We start from the raw sequence: 23212 nt of genomic DNA, 5'->3' as shown, positions 1-23212 counted from the left end.
ATTCCTGAAACTCCATATTCATCTCAAAGTTTTTTTAGTCTCAGAGTTAATAGACTGTGTTGGGATGTTTGAGTCCCCTGGCCTCCAAGATTTGAATTGGAAATACCTACACACGATGACAGGCTGATTTGTTTACATAGCATGTAACTATTGAAAGGTTCTGGTAGGACAGATACACCTCGAAAAACGTTTATGCAAGTGAATTCTTCTTCAAAAAATTATTTTGATAAATTTTTCTTCTGTGGGATCTCGGTTTTGCAGTATTTTTCATCTGTCACTTTGTAAAGATTTTCCTTATTTTGTGAAGTTGGTGCAGATTTGAAAAGTCACTGTCACAAAGTTAGGAAAAGCCATATTCACGGATTTTGCACATCCCTCCAACATTCGCATTTGGCAATGTTAGGTTGTAGGTGGTGCAGCACACAAACATTTTACATAGTAAGTCTTTTGTATGGAGAGGTATCGAACACTTTCAAAGCTATTGGGAGGGGTTTGGTGAAAGGGAGTTAGCGGTTAGCGCCTCCTAATGGGATATTTTAACACGGATGACAAAATACAGTTTGGTGCTCAACACTAAGAGCCTGATTACGAGTTTGGTGGTGCAGAAGCAGAGCGCCACGATGGCAGCCCCATCCCCAATCGCCAAACCTGTGTACTTACCACTCGCCAGATTACGAGTTTCTTTGTGTCTGGTGAACTTTTTTTGTGGTCCCACGATGGTGCCTCTGAAAATGGGCACCACAATAGGACTGAACATCCAGGCTGTGCAGGAACTAGGGTGCATGCACACAAAGGGTACATGTTGTGCCCCCCTGCATGCATCCCCATGCAAATGGGCAACAGGGGGCACTGTAGGGCCCTCTTTGTTTCAGGACCGCTAGCCTTTTTATCTAATAAAGACCTCCATGACACCGCTGACGTTCTTGAAACTTGTAATATGCATGGCGTTGTCGCAGCAGCACCACCAGCATATTACTGATACACTGTTAAAAATAATTGTTATAAATTAATCTGTATTGATAAACATTGTCTGAGCCATCTTGCTTTTTTTCCAATGCCACACTTTTGTCGTGCACGGCAGCCATTTTAGATGCCTTGACCAGACCCACTCTCTGCACGACGCCGATCGTGACGTCTGTTAACTTTCGATTCTTAGGAAATCAGGAAGTGTTGACCGCCATTTTTACACTGCGAGTAAATATATTGTTAAAAATAATTGTTATAAATTAATCCGTATTGATAAACATTGTCTGCGCAATCTTGCTTTTTTTCTAATGCCACACTTTTGTCGTGCACAGCAGCCATTTTAGATGCCTTGACCAGACCCACTCTCTGCATGCCGCCGATCCTCAGCATGGCTCCCCACCCTCGCAAGCATCTCCCCCACGCACTGGTCACCCCCGCTCTCTCTCTTATGCATGGGCCATAAACCTCCCCCCATCTGCGCTGCTCTTCCCTGAGAATCACACCCTGTGCCCGCCCGACACCACCCTTCCACCCTATTCACTACTGCACCCTCTGACACTCCTCTTCCTCTGTGTCCGATTGTCCAGGCCGGTCCCAGGCTATCACCTAGCCCTGCGGATGTAGTTTATGGCCTCAACTGTAAAGAATCACCCTTCTTCAAAGGAGTTACAGTAGATCAAGGCCCCCACCCCATGAGATCCGTCACACCACACACGTTCCTACTATCTGATAACGATCCAGTATTGTGATTGGGGAGGAAATTCCCACTGTGAGGGTGTGTGGGACCGAGCCTGAAAAGGAAGATTCCAGGGATGCCTTTTTGTACATCAAAGTCTTCACAATTATGTGTCACATTAAAAATATATAGCACTCCAACAAAGTAGTAGGATTATAACACTTTAATAACTTATAAATATATACAAAGCACAAAAAACAGTAAACACGTAAAAAAAAAAAATTTAACACAGCAACAATGGTCAGTAGCGGTCTGTTGTGCGAATAGTCCGAAGGCAGCACAACGCGCCGAGATCTGGACGGCACCCCCTTGCCATTCAGCGGTTTTCCGCTCGCTTTTCCTGCACTGTTTTTTGTCAATAGCGGTCTGCTGTGCGAATAGTCCCAAGGCAGCACAACGCGCCGAGATCTGGACGGCACCAAGGTGATGTCCTTTACTTGCCCAACTGGTTTTGGCATCCTACAATGCTGCAACAAAAAACGGTGTGGGGCGCCCCCGGGTGGGGGGGGATGGAGGCGGCGTGAACGGGCCTCCCCAGGTGGATGTTCGTCTGCTGTAGTGGGGCGCCCTTTTACCGTTTCAGTCACCAATCAGCAGTTTTTCGCCCGCTTTTGCTGCACTGTGCCTCATCCGCCATTTAGCTGTTTACCGCCCGCTCTTGCGGCTTCAGCGTCTCGCTCACCATGTAGTTGGATTGCGCCCACTCTTGCGGTGCAGCGATAGGCGGCTGCCACAGGACTCTTAAAATGGCGGCCGGCTCTTCGGATTTGGGCCTGGTCCACTAAAATGGCCCTGGGACACCTTGGAACTCGGACACATGTCTGCTAGGGCTTGGGCCCCATTCTCGAAAGCGTCCCCTCAGCCTTGAAGATTCTTCAAAAGTCTTGGGGGCCCCCGACTCCCGCAGGCTTCCGGTGGGGAGCGGCTGCCATGATTGCTTGCGGAATGGCCACGACGGAGCTACGAGATGGTGGTGCTCTCATGCTGACGCCAGCTTCAGTCTGAAACATTCAGAAACACTGTAGACTATCAATTCGATGACTTCCGGTGGAGCCTCAACGTGACCTGGTAGAGAAGAACTTGCCCTCCCCTCTTTTGACTGATGGTTCTTGTTGCCTGTCCCCTCTGTTGTCATCTAACGGAACTTTTTTGGATTGCCGAGTGAGAAAAAAAAAGGTGGGGCTTTCATCGTTTGGGAAAAAAAAATGTTTCAAGCCAATGAAAATTGTTATTTTTAGGTCAGATGATCAAGCATTTCATCATTAGGAAACCAAAAGTAAAATGAACCAATGAAAAGTTTTATAAACAAGTCACATGACCTGTTATGCGGCTTTGGGCTATAAAAAGCCTACAAAATCCGTTGGCCTGTGAGGCGGCGTCAGTAGCGGACCGATGTGCGAATAGGCCGAAGGCAGCAGAACGCGTCAAGATCCGGATGGCACCGAGGTGGTGTCCAGCAAGTTGCCGCACTGGTGTGGCTATCCTACAATGCTGCGCCGAAATACGGCGTGGGGTGCCCGGGGGGGGGGGAGGCAGCGCAAACGGCCCTCTCCCGCCTCCCCAGGTGGAGGCACCTCATGTGCAGTGCGGCGCCCTTTTCCGTTTCACTCGCCGTTCAGCAGAGTTGCGGCCGCACTTCCGGTACAGTGACTCACCCGCCATCCAGCTGTTTTCCTCCCACTCTTGCGGTACAGCGACTCACCCGCCATCCAGCTGAGTTTCGGCCACTCTTGCGGTACAGCGACTCGAACGCGCCGAGATCCGGATGGCACCGAGGAGGTGTCCAGCAAGTTGCCGCACTGGTGTGGCTATCCTACAATGCTGCGCCGAAAGACGGCGTGGGGTGCCCGTGGGGGGGGAAGGCTGTGCAAAAGGCCCTCTCCCGCCTCCCCAGGTGGAGGCACATCATCTGCAGTGGGGCGCCTCTTAGCATTTCACTCTCCTTCCAGCTGAGTTCCGCCCGCTCTTGCGGCACAGTGCCTCACCCTCCATCCAGCTGAGTTCCGTCCGCTCTTGCGGTACAGTGATTCACCCGCCATCTAGCTGAATTGCGGTTACTCTTGTGGTGCAGCGATAGCCGGCTGCCACAGGAGTCTCAAAATGGTGGCCAGCTCTTTGGATTTGGGCCTGGTCCACTAAAATGGCCCTGGGACACCTTGGAACTCGGACGCTTGCCTGCTAGGGCATGGGCCCCATTCACGAAAGCGTCCCCTCTTTTGACTGATTGTTCTTGTTGCCTATTTCTTCTGTTGTCATTTAACGGAACCTTTTTGGACTGCCGAAAGGTGTTCGGTCCGACCGCTGGTTGGTGAAGACATTTTGACTATATCCTGGACCTGCCCGGCCTCGCACAAAATGGCGCCTGTATAAATGGGACTCGTAACTCCTTGTTGTGTACTGGTTGCCCAACCTTGATATCACGAGATACGTATGCAGTTTTGAAGCACATGGCGGGCGGGGACGAGAATTGATTGAACATTTGGACATCCCTATTGATATTAAGTTCTGATGTGTTATTGATTACTGTACTATTGAAAGTTCCAATTAACGTCACTCATGGTACTTGCCTGCAAATGTATATCTAGATAATTTTATTGTAACTGGCCCTGTCGTACTTTAATTATAAAATGTACGTCCCCCGATTCCGCAACTGTTAGACACCTTACTTCTTGCAACCTAATGGCCCGCTCGTTACGTTCTTCTACAGTGTAAATGTCCCCTCATCATATACGATTCCAGTTTGCTCCGTGGCCGGCCCATGTGGTTATAGGCCCGTATTTGTATACTGACGTTTTCACAATAAAGGTTTTTAAAACAAAACATGGTAGAAGTACCTTTTTTGGTATAGTTTTGAATAATAGACACTGTTTTCGAATGAGTAAAAGGCAAGTGAAGTAAAGCAGCCCGATTACATGACGGTTGAAAGGTATAATACGCAGGAACGCAGTAAAGATAAATGGTCAAGGGCTGTAGTGTTTTCCACTCCTGCAACATAAAGTGATCGATAAGAATCCGATATTCATGTCTATCAGCGACTAAGACAGCAGGCCGAGCCTCTTTTGCTCAACGGCTCCCTCATGGGACGAAGAAACGCCCTTTTTCTCGAAATAGGAATATTTTACTTGCAGGACAGTTGTAAATTTCCCAGGAAAATTCATTAGCCTGGAACATTGTTAGTGATAGACTGTAAATGCATCTGGGTCCTTTGCTTTACAAGTCAGAGCGAGAAAAAAAAAGGTGGGGCTTTCATCATTTAGGAAAAAAAAATGTTCGAAAGCAATGAAAAGCGTTATTTTTAGGTCATATGACCAAGCCTTTCATCATTAGAAAAACAAAAGTAAAATGAACCAATGAAAAGTTTTATTAACAAGTCACATGACCTGTTATGCTTACGTTACGCGCTGCGCGCCGCGCTCTGGATCGTTTCCGGGAAGCTGCGCCTCACGCACCGGAGCACTTCCGGGTGCGCTAACGCGGCGCGTCATATGACGCATTACGCGACAACGCAGGTCCAGAATATAGTCAAAATGTCTCCACCAACCAGCGGTCGGAACACAACCAGGCTGCCATGTAAATAGTTATTTAATAAAACGTTTTAGCCTGTTACTTTGCTGGTGTGTTGTATATATTTATAATATTTGCATAGTGTTTGTCGTTATTTTGGGTGGGGTGGGCGGCGGAGCCGAGCTGTCTTGCAGCCATCATGGTGTCGAGCTCAGTTCCTCTCACTAGTTTCGTATTTGTCATGAGGGGTTGTTCATAATGTTTCTATTTTAGCGAGGTCCCATTAGTGGCCTACTGATTTTGCTTGATTCCTTTTGGTTTTTTTACGGTTTTTCACTATCTGCAAAGACTAAACAGAGTATTGCGACTCTGTGCTTGTTTGTAAATAGAGAATGAACCAAAGAGAACCAATTCCAAAACAATAAATGCTAGGATAACAATCAATCAAATGGAGAGGGAAGCAGGCACGACGGATTACAACGGGGGCAAAGGCCTGTGTTACCTGCCCTTCACTATCTGCAAAGAGAGAATACTCCTAAAAGAAAAGAGGAGGGGGGGGGCAGCGTTGAAAGCACATCAGCGTGCATAAATACGAAAATGTTTTTACCTACCACGTACTTGACATTTTACAGCTTTTTATATTTGCTATTAAAAAACCATTGAAATTCACTGAAAAAGCCATAGGTTATAGACCATATATAGTTAGGAATTAGCATTTACAAAACCTTGAAAATTCACTGAAAAAACCATAGGTTATAGACCATATATAGTTAGGGATTAGCATTTACAAAACCTTATTTTACTCGCACAAAACCATTGAAATTCGCATATATAGTTAGTTGCACTAACTATATATCGCGCACCCGCAATCCACTGCTGATGATGTCACATATTACATCATTCATGACATGGTCAGTGACATCACTGATGACAACACCCAGTGACTGTATGTTTCTGTAAAGTTAAAATATGTCTTACACATTGAAGAATGAGTGGATGTATAAGTGTCTTGATGAAGGATTTAGTAGGTGCATGACTGACTGTATGAGTGAGTGATTACATGTGTCTCACTGAGTGCATGGGTTAGTGACTAAACTTTCTTAATTTGTGCATCATTATGTCTGTTGTTCTGTGAACTGCTGCATGTGTTGATCAGTAGCTATATGAGTAACTATACGTGTTATTGATTGGTTGCCCAAGAATTTGTATGGGAGAGTGAGTGTGTGTGTGGGTGGCTGGTAGGTGTGTGACTATATGCAAAGATGTGTGAGCAGTTGATTCACTAGATGTATGGGTTCAAAACTGCATGTGGAAACAACTCTATGGGTAGTTGACTTTGTGCATGAGTGTATTGGTACGTGATTGGTTTCTCAGTGCTACATGTCAAAGTACGTACATATGTAAAACACAGTACATGCGAGAGTTGACATATATAAATTACTGTATATAAGAGCTAGTGAATGTGTGAGTGGCTGCATGGATCATTGAAAACTTGTATCAGTGATTGTATAAGAGAGTAAAAATGTGTTAAAATATGTTTGAATAAGTAAGGCGTGTATAACTGTATAGTTGAGGAAATGGAGGTGTGATTGATTCTTTGCATGACTGTCTAAGTGTATGAGTAACTCCATGGATGAGTGACAATCTGTGAGTGTCTGTTTTCACTGAGTGTATCTAAGGTTATATCAGAGTCTGTAGAGGTTCATCGTATTAACACATGAATGATGTCATCTGTGATGTTGTCAGTGATGTCATTTGAGTTGTCATCAGTGATGTCATCAGTGGGATCTATGACAGAATATCGACTACAAAAATATCGACCTACAAGAATATCGAGTCAACAATATCGAGGGCAAAAATATCGACATCCTATCTACAACATGGTAAGTACAAAAATATCGAAAAAATAATATCGTTGTAAAAAATATCGATGTTAAAAATATCGATTTTTTTTTTAATATATAAATGTAAAAGTAAGTATATAACACTAATAAATAAAATATACATATTTAAAAGTATCTAATAATGTTTAAAATTAATAAATAAAAATATATACATTAAAGATATAATATATATGTACTGAACAATAAGTATTAATAATTAATTTACTAAAAATACCCCATTACCCAAGAACTGAAAACTGACCCTGAACCCTAAAAATACCCCTTTACCCAAGAACTGAAAACTGACCCTGAACCCTAAAAATACCCCTTTACCCAAAAACTGAAAACTGACCCTGAACCCTAAAAATACCCCTTTACCTATGAACTGAAAACTGACCCTGAACCCTAAAAATACCCCTTTCCCCATGAACTGAAAACTGACCCTGAACCCTAAAAATACCCCTTTACCCATGAACTGAAAACTGACCCTGAACCCTAAAAATACCCCTTTCCCCATGAACTGAAAACTGACCCTGAACCCTAAAAAATACCCCTTTACCCATGAACTGAAAACTGACCCTGAACCCTAAAAATACCCCTTTACCCAAAAACTGAAAACTGACCCTGAACCCTAAAAATACCCCCTTACCCAAGAACTGAAAACTGACCCTGAACCCTAAAAATACCCCTTTACCCAAAAACCCAAAAATGACCCTGAACCCTAAAAATACTCCTTAACCCAAAGGTAAATAATATTATTTAATTAGCAATTAATAATTAATTAACAATAACAATAAAATAAATATATTAGCACATAACTGTAATTAATATAATTTAATAATTAATATCATTTCCCCAATTAATTAATTAACAGTAACTAAAAATTATATATATAAATAAATTACTCTAATAATGTAATTAACTAACTAATATTATTTAATTACCAATTAATTACTAATTTAAAATATGTACCAAATATAATAATTAATTAACTAATTAATATTAATTATTTGCCAATTAATTAGTTATAAATATTTAAAAACATATATTAATTAATTAATTATTATTAAATTACTCCCCACCCTATTCCCCTATAAACCCACATCCCGCTACAGAAAATATATATCAATTAATCAATTAATTATTTCCCAATTATCAATATTAATTAGCAATTAATTATAATTAATTAATTAATCCTACTAATTATTAATCAACTTACCATAATTAAATTACTTCCCACCCTATTCCCCTATAAACCCACAACCCGCTCCGGTACTAAAACATCAAATGTCCTTATAAATTTCTATATTATTATAGAAAATGTATACACATATAATAGTAATTATTTTAAATACTTAAATTAAACATATAACACATACATAATAAAAAACTATAAAATAATACAAATATCGATATTAGTGTCATCGAAATTATTAACATCGATATATATGCTATCGATATTACTAACTTCGATATTACTTACATCGATATTAAGTATTTCGATATTACTTACCTTGGGTCGATATTCTGTCCTACGATATTCTTGTCTTCGATATTATGCTCCTTCGATATTACAGACTCGATATTATGGTAAGTCGATATTTCCAACTCGATATTTTGACTGTCTACCCATCAGTGATGTCACTGACCATGTCATGAATGATGTAATATGTGACATCATCAGCAGTGGATTGCGGGTGCGCGATATATAGTTAGTGCAACTAACTATATATGCGAATTTCAATGGTTTTGTGCGAGTAAAATAAGGTTTTGTAAATGCTAATCCCTAACTATATATGGTCTATAACCTATGGTTTTTTCAGTGAATTTTCAAGGTTTTGTAAATGCTAATTCCTAACTATATATGGTCTATAACCTATGGTTTTTTCAGTGAATATATATATATATCCACATACAGCATACAGACCCCTCCGTTAGTAGAGGAGTAAGAGTTCACACGGGGGAATTCCTTGAAAGCCTTTAATGTAAACATCAGCCATAATGCCCGGTTACTCACCGGTAATATCCATTATTCCGAGTCCTGGTCTCCCCGTTCCATTCCTGACAAGTGATCAGCTAGTCTGCTCTACAGAAACCCCTACCTAGCTGAGCTGTTTGCACTTCCCCCTAGGATGACGTCACTATCACGTGTCTATAAAGGGGGAAGTGCATCAAGAAACATCCTGAGATACCAAAGAACCCAGAACGAAAAACAGACAATCACCCAAAGAAAACCCAAACCAGGGAGCGAGGGAAGGGCTCAGGAATGGGACGGGGAGACCAGGACTCGGAGTAATGGATATTACCGGTGAGTAACCGGGCATTACCTCCTCGTCCTGTCTCCCCGTCCCATTCCTGACAAGTGAGCCCATATCCAAGCACACGGTGATTGTAAGAGAAAAACAGACCAAACAGTTTGAGAAAAAACAGGTCCAGTTTTAATCAACACAAAATAGTACAGATCACAAATCATGTACCGCAGAAAGGACACAAGCCCCAAAAGCAGCAGAGGCCGCCATCCCCAACTGAAGCCGATAATGGGCAACAAACGTAAGGGGAGAAGCCCACGTGGCAGCATTGCAAATGTCCCTTAACGAGGCCCCCATGAACATGGCCCAGGAGGAAGACATGCTCCGAGTCGACCAACCCTGAACAGAAGAAGGCAGAGGACAGTGGGCAGAATCGGAAGCAGAAACCACAGCGTCCCTGACCCAACGAGAAAAGGTGGACAAAGAAGGCCGAAGCCCCAGCCCTGAGAGGCCATAGGTGACAAATAGGGAATCAACTTTACGGAAACCAGCCGCACGCTCCAAGTAGATGCGGAGAGCCTTCAGCACATCCAACGAATGGAGGAGCAGCTCCTCAGGAGAGGCAGGAGCCGGAAAAATACCGGGACAACAATATCCTCCTGACAGTGAAAAGAAGACACCACCTTAGGAAGAAATAACTGACTCGGACATAGAATGGCCATATCATCGCAAAAGCGCAAGAAGGGGGGGGGGAAGCCATCAGCGCCCAAATCTCACCAACCCTCCGCCCAGAAGTAATGGCCACCAGGAAAAAAACCTTAGCAGAAAGGAATTTCAGGGCCACGGAGTCCAAAGGCTCGAAAGGAGGACCCGTCAAAGCCCGGAGAACCAAGGGAAGATCCCAAGGAGGCACAGGAGAATGAGAGACAGGACGCTGAAGCAAGAAACTCCGCAGAAGGAGAGCCACCAACGGGGAGACAGAGGAAAAAGTGGAACCCCAAAAAGCAAGAATGGCAGCCCATTGGGCCCGCAGGGAAGAAACCGCAAGCCCCAAGACGAAACCATCCTGCAAGAAGTCCAACACCTTCACGGCCTCACAGGAGGCAGAAGAGAGACCCCTCACAAGACACCAGGAGGAGAAATTCTTCCAGTGATGGTCATACGACTTCGAGGTGGAAGGACGCCGAGAAAGCTGGAGACAACGGGCAACCTCAACCGAGCAACCCAGACCCAGCAAACTCAACCTCTCAAGTGCCATACCACCAGCCGGAGGCAACCCTGAGAAGAGGAGCCCGCAGCGGGGAGGGAGACAGGGGAAACCTCCAATGAGGGCAAACAGAAAAGGTCAGCAGAAGGGGGAACCAAGACTGCCGAGACCATTCCGGAACCACCAGGAGAACCTCCGCCCGATCCAATCGAATCTTCCGGAGGACCCTCGGAATCAAGGCAAATGGAGGGAAGGCAAACAGCAGACCCCTCGACCAAGAAATCGAGAAAGCATTGGTAGCCCACGCCAACGGAGAGGGAACTATGCTGCAAAACTGAGGAAGAAGGGCGGACTCCTCTGAGGCGAAAAGATCCAGCCAAGGAAGGCGGAACCGGAGGACAATCAGATCGAACAGATCCGGGGACAGACAGAGGGACACTGAGGAGGGGAATACCCTGCTCAAAGAAACCGCAGGCCCATTCTCCTTCCCCGGAAGATAGAACGACGTCAGAGACAAGAGATTCGATTCGGCCCAAAGGCCGATCTCCCGGGATAGGAGAAACAGAGCATGACACATTCCCCCCCTGGTGTCAGGGGTACTCATGCAGCTATCAGTTAATTCCATAAATCTGATTGTGCAAAAGATGCTTTTTCAAAATTCCTGTAATCATTTCTTTCAATCTTTAAGTTTGGTTGTAGGTAGCAATGCTTGTTGGTTTTCTGTTTTTTCACTCGTGTAAATTCATGTGTACTAATCCCAGGAGGGGCCCCACGTGGAGCACGTGCCTAATTACCCAAACCCCCATCCCCTGCCTCTATAAATTGAGCACTTGCAAGCGTGACGATGCTTCGCTTCTTTGGCATTGCGTCACTGCAAGCGATCCAGCCCATTTCTCCCGTCGTTGTTCTCCGCTCCGAGAAGGTCAAGAAGGAGAGCAGAGGAAGCTAAAAGAAATCCCCCACTTACCTGGATCCAGAGTCTTCCCGTCTTCGGCTCCTTCACAGCAGACATCCTCATCCCTTCCCTGGAGATACCAGAACCTCTTCAGTCCCCACGGAGCCTGAAACCGAAACAACACAAACAAGCATTTACAATGCAATGGTTTCGCCTTTTGAAAAGTTTGAGCTATTGGCATTGTAAATGACAATTTCTATTTATGTGTTGGTTTTGAAAATAAATAAATAAATGGCGTTGTCATTTACAATGCCAATAGCTTAATCTCTCGCAAATGCGAGACCTATAGCATTTGCAATGCAATAGGTCGCGTATTTACGCGAGTTTGAGCTAATGATATTGCAGATAACAATGCGTTTTATTTATGTTTCAAAAACCAAAACATAAATAAAAGGTCTCTCATACTGCTGTCTCCCACACACTGCTGCCTCTCACACACCATGCTCTCCCACACACCATGCTCTCCCTAGAAGACTCACACTGCTGCCTCTCACACACCATGCTCTCCCACACACCATGCTCTCCCTAGAAGACTCACACTGCTGTCTCTCTCACACAGCTGTCGCTCTCACACTGCTGTCTCTCCCACACACACACATGCAGAGAGCGACACACACAGCCACACACATACAAAGAGCCACACACACACAGCCACACACACAGAGAGCCACACACAGCCACACACATACATACAGAGAGCCACACACACACTGCCACGCACACAGCAGCTACACCCTGAGCAGCAGCTAACCCCTGCACAGCAGCTGAGCTACCCCCTGCATACTAGAGCGAGGCAGGTGCAACACAAGAGCGGAGCCTTTGTTTTCACCACCTGTGTTTCCACACAAGTCTGCAGAGCACGACTGGCGCACTGATCACTTTAGCACAGTAGCTAAAACCTGCACAGCAGCTCTCCTCTGCATAGCAGCTAAATTCTGCACAGCAGGGCGAGGCAGGTGCAGAGCAAGGCTACGGCACTCATTTCCACTCAAACACCCTATCTATTTCTACACAAGTGTGCCGTGCACTGCTGTCTTCCTATCCCTATCTGACAGCAGCATCGCATCTAAGCATGGGCGGAAAATCCGTTTCGCTCGCGGATTTTGCGGATTTTCGGTAAATTCGCAATCCGCGAGATTCGCGAATCTCCCGCAAAATCCGCAAATCCGCGAGCAGCGGATTTTGCTCGCACTGTTCGCGTGAGTTCGCGGCTTCCCAGTACAACTTCGCGCCCCGCGAATAAGCGCTAAATTGCAGAAATACGATTTTAGCAAAACTGAAACTACTTACCAGGTTCAAAAGTTCAGGCTCATCATTAGTAGCCATTTCCTGTAGTGCTTCCTGAGGGGCCCCTCCAGAGTTCAGTTGCCAGTTGCAACTATTATGTGACCCTGCTCTGAACCTCAGAATAGTTACACATATGCCACAAAGGTCCTGAATTACAGCTAAGGGAGACAAGCAGGAGCCAGGCTGGAAGTTCAAATCCATTAATCAGCCCCTAATTCATTATTGTCAGTTGGGGCAGGGCAGGTGTTGTAACTAATTTTGCAACAATGAAAGCACTTAGCAAGTGCAAAAGATCACTAATCAGGAAGCACTAAGGAAGCAGGTGCCAGCTAAAAAAATATTCTGTGACACATTAATCAGCCCCAAATTAATTCAGGTCACTTGAGGCAGGGAAGGTGTGCTTGCGTTGCCACAATAATGTACACTGACTGGACAACCAGAGGGTGCTGTGATGAAACAGAGGGTGGCATGGGTGGGCCAGAGGGTGGCATGAGTAGTCAGAGAGTGGCAGTGGTGACAGAGAGTGGCAGTGATGAAGAAGAGTGTCCCAAACAGGCTGGACACGTAGGAACAACAAGTTCGCGAAACTTGCGACCCGACAGGTAAGTTCGCGTTTTGCGAAATTGTACAAAACCCTCGCGAACTGGCAGAAACCCGCGCGAACACACAAAAAAAAAATCCGCAAATTCGCGAGAATTCGCGGATTTTGCGGATTGCGAGTTCGCAAATCCGCAAAATTCGCGAACGCGAGATTCGCAAAATTCGCCCATGTTTAATCGCATCACTCTAACATCAATAGTTCACTCCACACTCTGGAGGCAGCTGACTAACTTTGGGCTTCAGAGTAGCGTGGCATATTTTTATGTAGGTAGCCATTCTAGTTAGGTGCGTATTATTTCCTATATTTACCTGATTGTTATTCTTGTCCTATGAAGGGTGGCAGGTTTTGAATTTCCTTCCTGTCCCAGTTTTGAAAATAATTGAAAGTAACATATCACATCGCCATCTGAAAATTATAGAGATTTCACTCCGTTATCTGTTCTGCGATTAGTTTTTCGTTATTTCTAGAATGAAAGCGATACTATGATGGGTCCAACTGTTTACATGCTGCAACCTGATATAAGTTATTCTGGGACCTGACATAAGTTGTTTTTGGATGTTGTACCCCTGGGCTGCCACACGTTTTATGAGCATGCAGCACGTATATGCGGTGCTATTGCTGCGTGCTTTTTGCTGTAATCACTTTATACAAGACACTGAATACCATCAGCTAGTCAGCGCTGCTACAAAAGGTTTAAAAAAAAGTACACTTCTGAAAGGGCAGAGTGCCGCCTAAATACAATGTTGCTGTGGGGCGTACTATATACTAAGGATTGTACACATTTATGTACGTCGCGTGCACCCTATGATGGTAGCAGTTGGAGGTGGTAGCTGGCAGCACAATGGCATGTAGCGATTCAACATATAAGTATTTTTTACGGGCGGAAAACCTCTTTAGAAAGTATCACCATGGTGCACTCAATTGCAAGATGATCATAAGCCCATATACGTCAAAAGGACTGCAGCAAAGCGCCGCGCTTGAGAGTCTGTTTACAGCGTTATACAGCGCTTGCGAGTTAGATCTAAAAAGAGCGCTGTGTCCTAAAACGTCCCCTTACCTTTTTCGTTTAGAATGCGTTCTGCTACTGGGTGGTCCTCCGATATGCGCGCCGTTGCAGAAACACTGTGAGGAAGTCACCGGTTTAACAAGCACCTACGAGGACACGGACGTCGGGAGAGGACACGGACGTCGGGAGGGGGGCGGGAGAGGACACAGACGGCGGGAGAGGAGGCGGAAGAGGACACGGACGGCGGGAGGGGGGGTACCCCTGGGCTGCCGCACGTTTTATGAGCATGCAGCACGTATATGCGGTGCTATTGCTGCGTGCTTATCGCTGTAATCACTTTATACAAGACACCGAATACCATCAGCTAGCCAGCGCTGCTACAAAAGGTTTAAAAAAAAGTACACTTCTGAAAGGGCAGAGCGCCGCCTAAATACAATGTTGCTGTGGGGCGTACTATATACTAAGGATTGTACACATTTATGTACATCGCGTGCACCCTATGATGGTAGCAGTTGGAGGTGGTAGCTGGCAGCACAATGGCATGTAGCGATTCAACATACAAGTATTTTTTACGGGCGGAAAACCTCTTTAGAAAGTATCACCATGGTGCACTCAATTGCAAGATGATCATAAGCCCATATACGCCAAAAGGACTGCAGCAAAGCTCCGCGCTTGAGAGTCTGTTTACAGCGTTATACAGCGCTTGCGAGTTAAATCTAAAAAGAGCGCTGTGTCCTAAAACTTCCCCTTACCTTTTTCGTTTAGAATGCGTTCTGCTACTGGGTGGTCCTCCGATATGCGCGCCGTTGCAGAAACGCTGTGAGGAAGTCACCGGTTTAACAAGCACCTACGAGGACACGAGGGGGCGGGAGAGGACACGGACGGCGGGAGGGGGGCGGGAGAGGACACGGACGGCGGGAGGGGGCGGGAGAGGACACGGACATCGGGAGGGGGGCGGGAGAGGACACGGACGGCGGGAGGGAGGGGGGAACGTGCACAGGACAGCGAGGGGAGGGGGGACGGCGGGAGGAGGGACACGGAGGAAGGCAGGACAGCTGCAAGCACGGCCTGGCCGGACCAGATTCGGGGGCATTCCCGGCTTTTGGCTGACGTAGCATGACGTAGCCAAAAGCCAAAAATTCTCGGGAACGCCCCCGAATCTGGTCCGGCCATGACGGACGCCTCTCTGTTCCAATGGCTAGCCTCCATTTATGGAGCTAGCCAATGGGACAGAGGGCGTATTCCAAGAGTCCCTTACTGAAGACTAGAGATTTCTCTGGAGGCGGAGCTTACGCTCCGTTCCCCAGCGAAACCTAAAAAGGAAAGTAAGCATTTAAGTTGCCTAGCAACCCTCGAAATCTTTGCTGAATACGAAAATACTTGAAAATTTGGACATTGCATGTGCTAGAGTTTTGGAGTCATCGAACGACTATTAGAAGCAAAAGCTAGCTTTGGGCATGATCACTTGCGACTGTGACTGAGACATAAAACAAGCACAAGCTAATTCAATTTGTGATTCGTAGTATTGGTTTTTAGATAGTTCAGTCTCTGTAGTTTTTTTCTTTAACCTGAAAGAGAAAAGGAAAACAAGTACAAGCATTGGTAAATGTAAACCAGAATGTTGGAAACTTGTAAACAAGCACTGATCAATGCAAATATTCAAGTGTGAAGTTCATACTAAATGATATTAACTGATTATTGTTAATGTGCGGAATAACACTGAAGATAACAGTTTATGCACTGTCAGATCGTTAGGGTGCTTTTGTCTTTTTTTTATATCTTCTAGACTAAGCATTGAAACCCAATTGCGACAAGTCTTCCTGGGTCTTCAGGTCTTCTGGGTCTTCAGGTATGTGCATCTATAGTTTGGTATTTCTCATTTAATACTAACACTATTGACCCAGTTCACGTTTAATTGGTTTTAAGATCGTCCATGTTCACTGATTTGACTTTCTCACCATTTAAGGAGTTATAGTCCTGAAAAGTCTTATTAGCAATTCTTTGACCTATGAAGTGTTTCTCTCTCCACTTCCCCTTTCCCTTACGGGCAAGTGTACTTACCAAGAGTTAATATCCTTGCTGAGTTCACTGGTTCGTGAGGGGGTTGGGACATTTCATCACCAAGAAGGAAACAACTGGAGCGCCTCGAGTGATTGCACAACACCTGGTGAATCACATAAGAATGAACCACCTGATTGTCCGTCTGCACAGAGACCGCCCGACCCTGAAGGAGAGGAGCCAACGAAAGAAGAGCCAACCAAACCGCCCTCAACTCCTTCCAGTTTGAGGACTGGAGGGATTCGAATCTGGACCACCGACCCTGAGCCATGGAGGCACCCAGAACGGCACCCCACCCCAAAGCACTGGCATCCGTGGACAACACTACCATAGACTGAGGAGGAAGGAGATCGAACCCCCGGGAAAGAGAGAGAGGGGACAACCACCACTAGAGATCCGCCCGAATTCCCGGAGTGACAGGGATCAGAGACTCGTAGTCCAAGGAGGCAGGATCCCAGTGCGACAGGACATGATGCAACAGGGGGTACAGATGTAGCCTGGACCAAGGAAGGAGATGCAGAGTGGACACCATCTCCCCCTGACTCCGTATCCAGAGACGGGCAGACACCCGAGACTGGGACAGAAGCCAGGAAAGGTGACAAAACAAAGTCAACTAGCGCTCCTGCGAGAGGAAAACCATGTCCATGTCAATGCGGAAGAGAGCCCCCAGGACCTTTAGGGACTGGGAGGGCACCAGGGAGGACTTCCTGTGGTTGATAAGGAACCCAAAGGAACCCAGCAGATGACACACCTGGTCGATATCCAACAGAGCCTGTGAAAAAGAAAGGGAGACAATCAACCAGTCATCCAGATACGGAAACATCAGCAGCCCCCTAGAATGAAGGATACCCACCAGAGGGGCCAAGAGCTTGGTGAAAACTCTGGGTGCTAAAGAAAGGCCGAAAGGGAGCACCCGGAACTGATAATGTAGGGCCCCCACTGCAAAGCGGAGAAAACGCTGGACTTCCGGATGAACAGGAACGTGCAATACGCATCCATCAGATCCAGGGACGCCAGGTAGCCTCCCGGCAGGACCAGAGGCAGGATGGACTAGAGCGTCACCATCTTGAACGGACGATGGACAACGAAGCAATTGACCCGCATCAGATCCAAAACAGGACGAAGATCAATTGTGTCTTTCTTTGAGACTAGAAAGAGGATTGAATAGCAACCCCTGCCCCTCTCCAGAGGAGGAACCTCTACAATAGCCTTCTTCTCCAACAGGAGCCGCACACCTGTCAACAAAGCACCTCTTCACAGAGGAAGATGGGGCAGGGGAGTCTGCACAAAACCTGGAGGAGGAGGAGAGGAAAACTCGAGCCGGCAACCTTCCGAAAGAGTCTGAACCGCCCAGGCATCCGGAACTGACAACCACTGGGCGCGGAAGGACTGGAGGCGACCACCAACCGGCAAAGGTAGAGAGTCAATGAGAAGAGGAGGAAGCGGGGTGGCAACACTGGCAGCGGCCCGGGGCTTGGCACTTCCAGGGGCCCCCCGGCCACAACCCCTGCCCGGAAAGGGCTGAGAAGCGCCACGAGTAGGAGACCCAAAAGCGCGACGGTAACCAAACCCATGACCCCAAGAAGGAGGGCGGACCGGAGCCACCAGCTTGCGGTTCTCAGCAGACTGCTTGACCATACCCTCCAGCTGAGGACAGAACACCTTGGAACCTTCAAAGGGTAACGCACCTGCAACTCCATCAGAGACAAAAGAGGCGTGTCATCCTAGCTGTTGTTCAGCAGAACCGACAGGGACTGGAAATCCTTAAGGAGCGACTGAACCATATAGTTAGAATATGCAGTCCCCCGGACAGAAAAATTAGAAGCAGCATAGGAACTCTTCACTGCCCCTTCAACAAGCTTATCCACAGCGTCCGCAGAAAGGGCGTCCTCAGAAACGACCAAACCCTGAGAGGAAAGGCCAGCCATCAAATTGTCAACTTTCACAATGAGGGAACTCAGTAGCAAAACCCTCAAGAGGGTAACGCCTGGACAGGAAACGAGGAAAAGTAGACTTGTCCACCTCCTTTCCATTCGTGAGACAGCACACTGCGTACCGCCCCGTGCCAAAGGAAAAGAGTCAAGAGCAGGCTGGACATACTGCGTAAAGAAGTAATTCTCCAAAACAGCATCCGCAGGAGGAGAGAAGCCCAAATTGGACCACAGATGGGTGAACAGTTCAGGGAGCTCAGCACCCTGAACAAATCGACCACGTACACCCTCATCATCATCAGGACCATTGTCATCCTCAGGAGCAGCCTGCGAATCCAAAGAGACACGAGGCACCTTGGGAGGAGGCCCAGCCGTGTCCTGAGCCAGGAAAGCAGCAGCCACAGCCTCATTAATAATGAGGCGCAGGGCATCAAGAGGGGCAGCAGAGGAAGAAGCCTCGGAATCCATGCCAGTAACCAGCCGAATCCAAAAAAACAAAATCTGGCAGAAGCAAGGACCAAATTCCAGTCAGGAAGGACCCCATTTAAAGGACACGAAGTCCCGAGGACACGAAATCCCACGAGAGCTGGAAAAGCGGGCCGGCACAAATAGCACAGCTAAAAGCCAGACTCACCCCCCAAACGCACCGTGAAACACGAGCGCCGCACCTCCACACTCAGAAACCCCGCCCGCTAAAGCAGGGCACACGGGGAACCGAGAAATTACCCAGGAATGGCCGCTGAAGCAGGCCCATGCATCAAGGTAAGAGCGGACAATGACAAATGGCTGCTAACGCGAACCGCGTATCAGATGGCAGACCGCCAGCAGAGGCAGCGCGGGGGGGACACAGAGTAGCAAACAACGGGCGGCCGCTAGAGCAGGCCGCCAAAATCAATAACAAAACAATAGGAACTTACCACAACTCGAGGCAAACTCCGAACAGCACAGCACAGCCAGGCAACAGGTACCCGTCGCAGAAAAAAAAGAACAGGATGTTTCTTGATGCACTTCCCCCTTTATAGTCACATAATGGTGATGTCATCCTAGGGGGAAGTGCAAACAGCTCAGCTAGGTAAGGGTTTCTGTAGAGCAGACTAGCTGCTCACTTGTCACTGTCAGGAATGGGACGGGGAGATATGACGAGGAGGTAATGCATTTCGGCACTTCCTTGCCTTCGTCAGATGCCTCAGTAATCACGGCATAGTTCCACCCACACCTTTAGGTTTCCTGCTTCGCTCTCATTGGTTAAAAGCACTCCACCCCATGCTCTTTGATTTGCATGCCCTCTGTGGTTTGCGATTCAGAACACAGTTCCCAGAGTTCACCAGTCGGGTTAGGTAGTGCTTGGGGGAGGTGAAAGATAGGCAGGCCCGAGTGGGCAATTAATAACCAGGGCAAAGGTGTAAATGACTTTGATGGATGGCTCTGAATTTGAATCGATGTCCTTTGGCCACCTCGGGTCCCCCTTAGCTTTCAAGCCCCTCATGCAGATGTCGGGCAGGCTGTGAGACGGAGTACAGTGATCCCCGGCTCTTCGTAGAATCCCGAGCTGCTTCTGGCAGCAGCCCTTTCCTTTCATCTGCACTCCGAGGAGGGTCGGAGCTACCAATCACTTGGTAAGGAAAAATTAGCCGCAGTTGCACCAGCAATGCTCCAGCCACTTGTGCGAACCGGGCCTCTTTAACACGCTGCTGGCAGGCGTGTAAAACATCCACATACAGACCCCTCCATTAGTAGAGAAGCAAGAGGCCACACGGGGGGAATTCCTTGAAGCCTTTAATGTGAACATCAGGCATAATGCATTTCGGCACTTCCAAGCCTTCATCAGATGCCTCAGTAATCACGGCACAGTTCCACCCACACCTTTAGGTTTCCTGCTTCGCTCTCATTGGTTAAAAGCACTCCACCCCATGCTCTTTGATTTGCATGCCCTCTGTGGTTTGCGATTCAGACCACAGTTCCCAGAGTTCACCAGTCTGGATAGGCAGTGCTTGGGGGAGGTGAAACATTTGTCCGGCCCGAGTGGGCAATTAATAACCTGTGGCAAAGGTGTAAATGACTTTGATGGATGGCCCTAAATTTGAATTGATGTCCTTTGGCCACCTCGGGTCGCCCTTAGCTTTCAAGCCCCTCATGCAGATGTCGGGCCGGCTGTGAGACGGAGTACAGTGATCCCCGGCTCCTCGCAGAATCCCGAGCTGCTCCTGGCAGCAGCCCTTTCCTTTCGTCTGCAATCCGAAGCGGGCCGGAGCTACCAATCACTTGGTAAGGAAAAATTAGCTGCAGCTGCACAATATATATTAATTTATTAAACTCTTCTCCATCACATGAAAACATCACAATACATTATTTTTAATAATATAATAAACATTTAAAACCAATTTTAAACTATTGTGAAATAAGTAATACCTGTTTATTTAATTATAGATATCCATCAGTTTCACATCTGAAATCTTTTATACACATTGAACTGTAATATTATATTTTTAATGTATTATTTATTATTACTATTTATAATATTTGTAATATTTTAGTAGTAATGTTAGTACCCAAGTATTAAATTAAACAATTACATATTTTTCTCTTAAATTATCCCCCAAAAATATGTTTTGTAATAATTATTTTTTTTTAATTATATTATGAATATTCTCAAATTTACATTTATACCTACGTATTAAATTAACCACTAACACCCTTTTCCAGTGCATATTAAATATTGAATGTTATTATTCATTATTATATCATACATATTTTTAGTATTATTATTAATACCTGAGTATTAAATTAAACTAACCATTTCAAAAACTCAACAAACACTTATCATGCAATACTTACCAATGTGTTGTAATAGCATGCGTTGTAATAGTATATGCGTTGTAATGGCATGCGATGTACAGGCATGCAATGTAATGGTGTCTGCGTTGTAATAGTTGTGTAGTAAAGGCATTGCGTTGTAATGCCTGCATTGTAATGGATGTCTACCGTTTTTCTCTGTTACATTTTGGCAGGTACAACCTGCTGAAATTTTAGGAAGGTGGAGCTATTTAACGCACTTAATTATCAGATGTGTTAAATTCCTGTAAAACTTGTAATTCCGACACAAAGGTAAATAGAAGTTTAATCATAGGCCGGAAAATTAGGAGGAACTCATAATAAGACCCTAAATGTTCTTGCCTACTCCTACGTGGTTACCCTATGCACTCAAACAACAGTAGAGCAGTATGTTAAGTAACATTCAAATGTAAAGTACAAAAACAAAGCAACAGAAGATTTTTGGAAACTCCAGAGGGAGAGTAGTTCATTGGAGTCCTTTATTGCGTTAAACAGCCAGCAGACACGTGTTTCATCGCTATTGAGAATCCTCAGGGTTATAATGGCTGTAGCTTAACCAGAAGGGGGCCGGGACCATCCAGATAGAGATGAGAAGTCAAAGTCAAAGTCAAAAAATGTGTATAGCGCACTACTCACCCAGAGGGTCTCAAGGCGCTTGGGGGGGGGGGTTAGCTACTTATTAAATAGCCAGGTTTTGAGTTGTTTTCTGAAGGAGAGGTGGTTCTGTGTGAGGCGGAGGTGGGTGGGGAGAGAATTCCAGGTTTTGGCCGCTAAGTAGGAGAATGATCTTCCTCCCATGGTGGCTCTTTGGATGCGTGGAATTGCGGCGAGGCCTTGATTGGACGATCGTAGTTGGCGGGTGGGGGTGTAAAAGGTCATGCGCGTGTTAAGGTATTTGGGTCCTAGGTTGTAGAGGGCTTTGTGTGCGTGGGCGAGGAGACGGAACGTTATTCTCTTGTTGACGTGGGAGCCAGTGAAGGTCTCTCAGGTGACCGGATATGTGATTGTGGCGGGGTATGTCTAGGATGAGTCGGGCGGAGGCGTTCTGAATGTGTTGGAGTTTTTTATGTAATTTGGCTGTGGTTCCGGCGTAGAGGGTGTTTCCATAGTCTAGTCGGCTTGTGACAAGTGCTTGGGTGACCATCTTTCTTGTTTCTGTGGGGATCCATCGGAAGATCTTTCTGAGCATACGTAAGATGTTAAAGCATGATGATGAGATGGCGTTGACTTGTCTGGTCATCGAGAGGGAGGAGTCTAGAATGACTCCCAGGTTGCGGGCATGGTCCATTGGTTTGGTTGCGCTGCCCAGGGCCGGTGGCCACCATGAGTCGTCCCATGCAGAGGGGGATGATCCTAGGATGAGGACTTCCGTCTTGTCTGAATTCAGTTTTAAGCGGCTGTTCTTCATCCACTCGGCTACGTCTTTCATCCTTTCGTGTAGATTGGTTTTGGCGGTGTTTGGGTCTTTGGTGAGGGAGAGGATCAGCTGTGTGTCGTCAGCATAGGAGATGATGTTGAGGTTGTGCTGGCGTGTGATGGATGCGAGGGGGCTCATGTAGACGTTGAAGAGGGTGGGGCTGAACGATGATCCTTGTGGTACACCACAGATGACTTCGGTGGCCTCTGATCTGAAAGGGGGGAGGCGGACTCTCTGGGTTCTTCCGGCGAGGAACGAGATGATCCAATCCAGTGCTTTTCCTTGTATCCCAACGTTGCTGAGGCGTTGTACAAGGGTGCGGTGGCAAACCTTGTCAAACGCTGCGGAGAGGTCCAGGAGGATGAGGGCAGCTGTTTCCCCGTTGTCGAGTAGTGTTCGGATGTCGTCTGTGGCTGCGATGAGGATGGTCTCGGTGCTGTGTTTGGCTCGGAAGCCGGACTGTGTGGGGTCGAGGGAGCCGTTACACTCGAGGAAGGTGGCGAGCTGACTGTTGACGGTCTTCTCTATGACTTTGGCGAGGAAAGGGAGGAGCGAGATGGGGCGGTAGTTCTTAAGTTCA

This window comes from Lissotriton vulgaris, chromosome 2_2 (genome assembly GCF_964263255.1).
Source record: "Lissotriton vulgaris chromosome 2_2, aLisVul1.2, whole genome shotgun sequence".
Taxonomy (NCBI): domain Eukaryota; kingdom Metazoa; phylum Chordata; class Amphibia; order Caudata; family Salamandridae; genus Lissotriton; species Lissotriton vulgaris.
The sequence above is the reverse complement of the archived record's forward strand: the minus strand, read 5'-3'. Positions refer to the sequence as shown.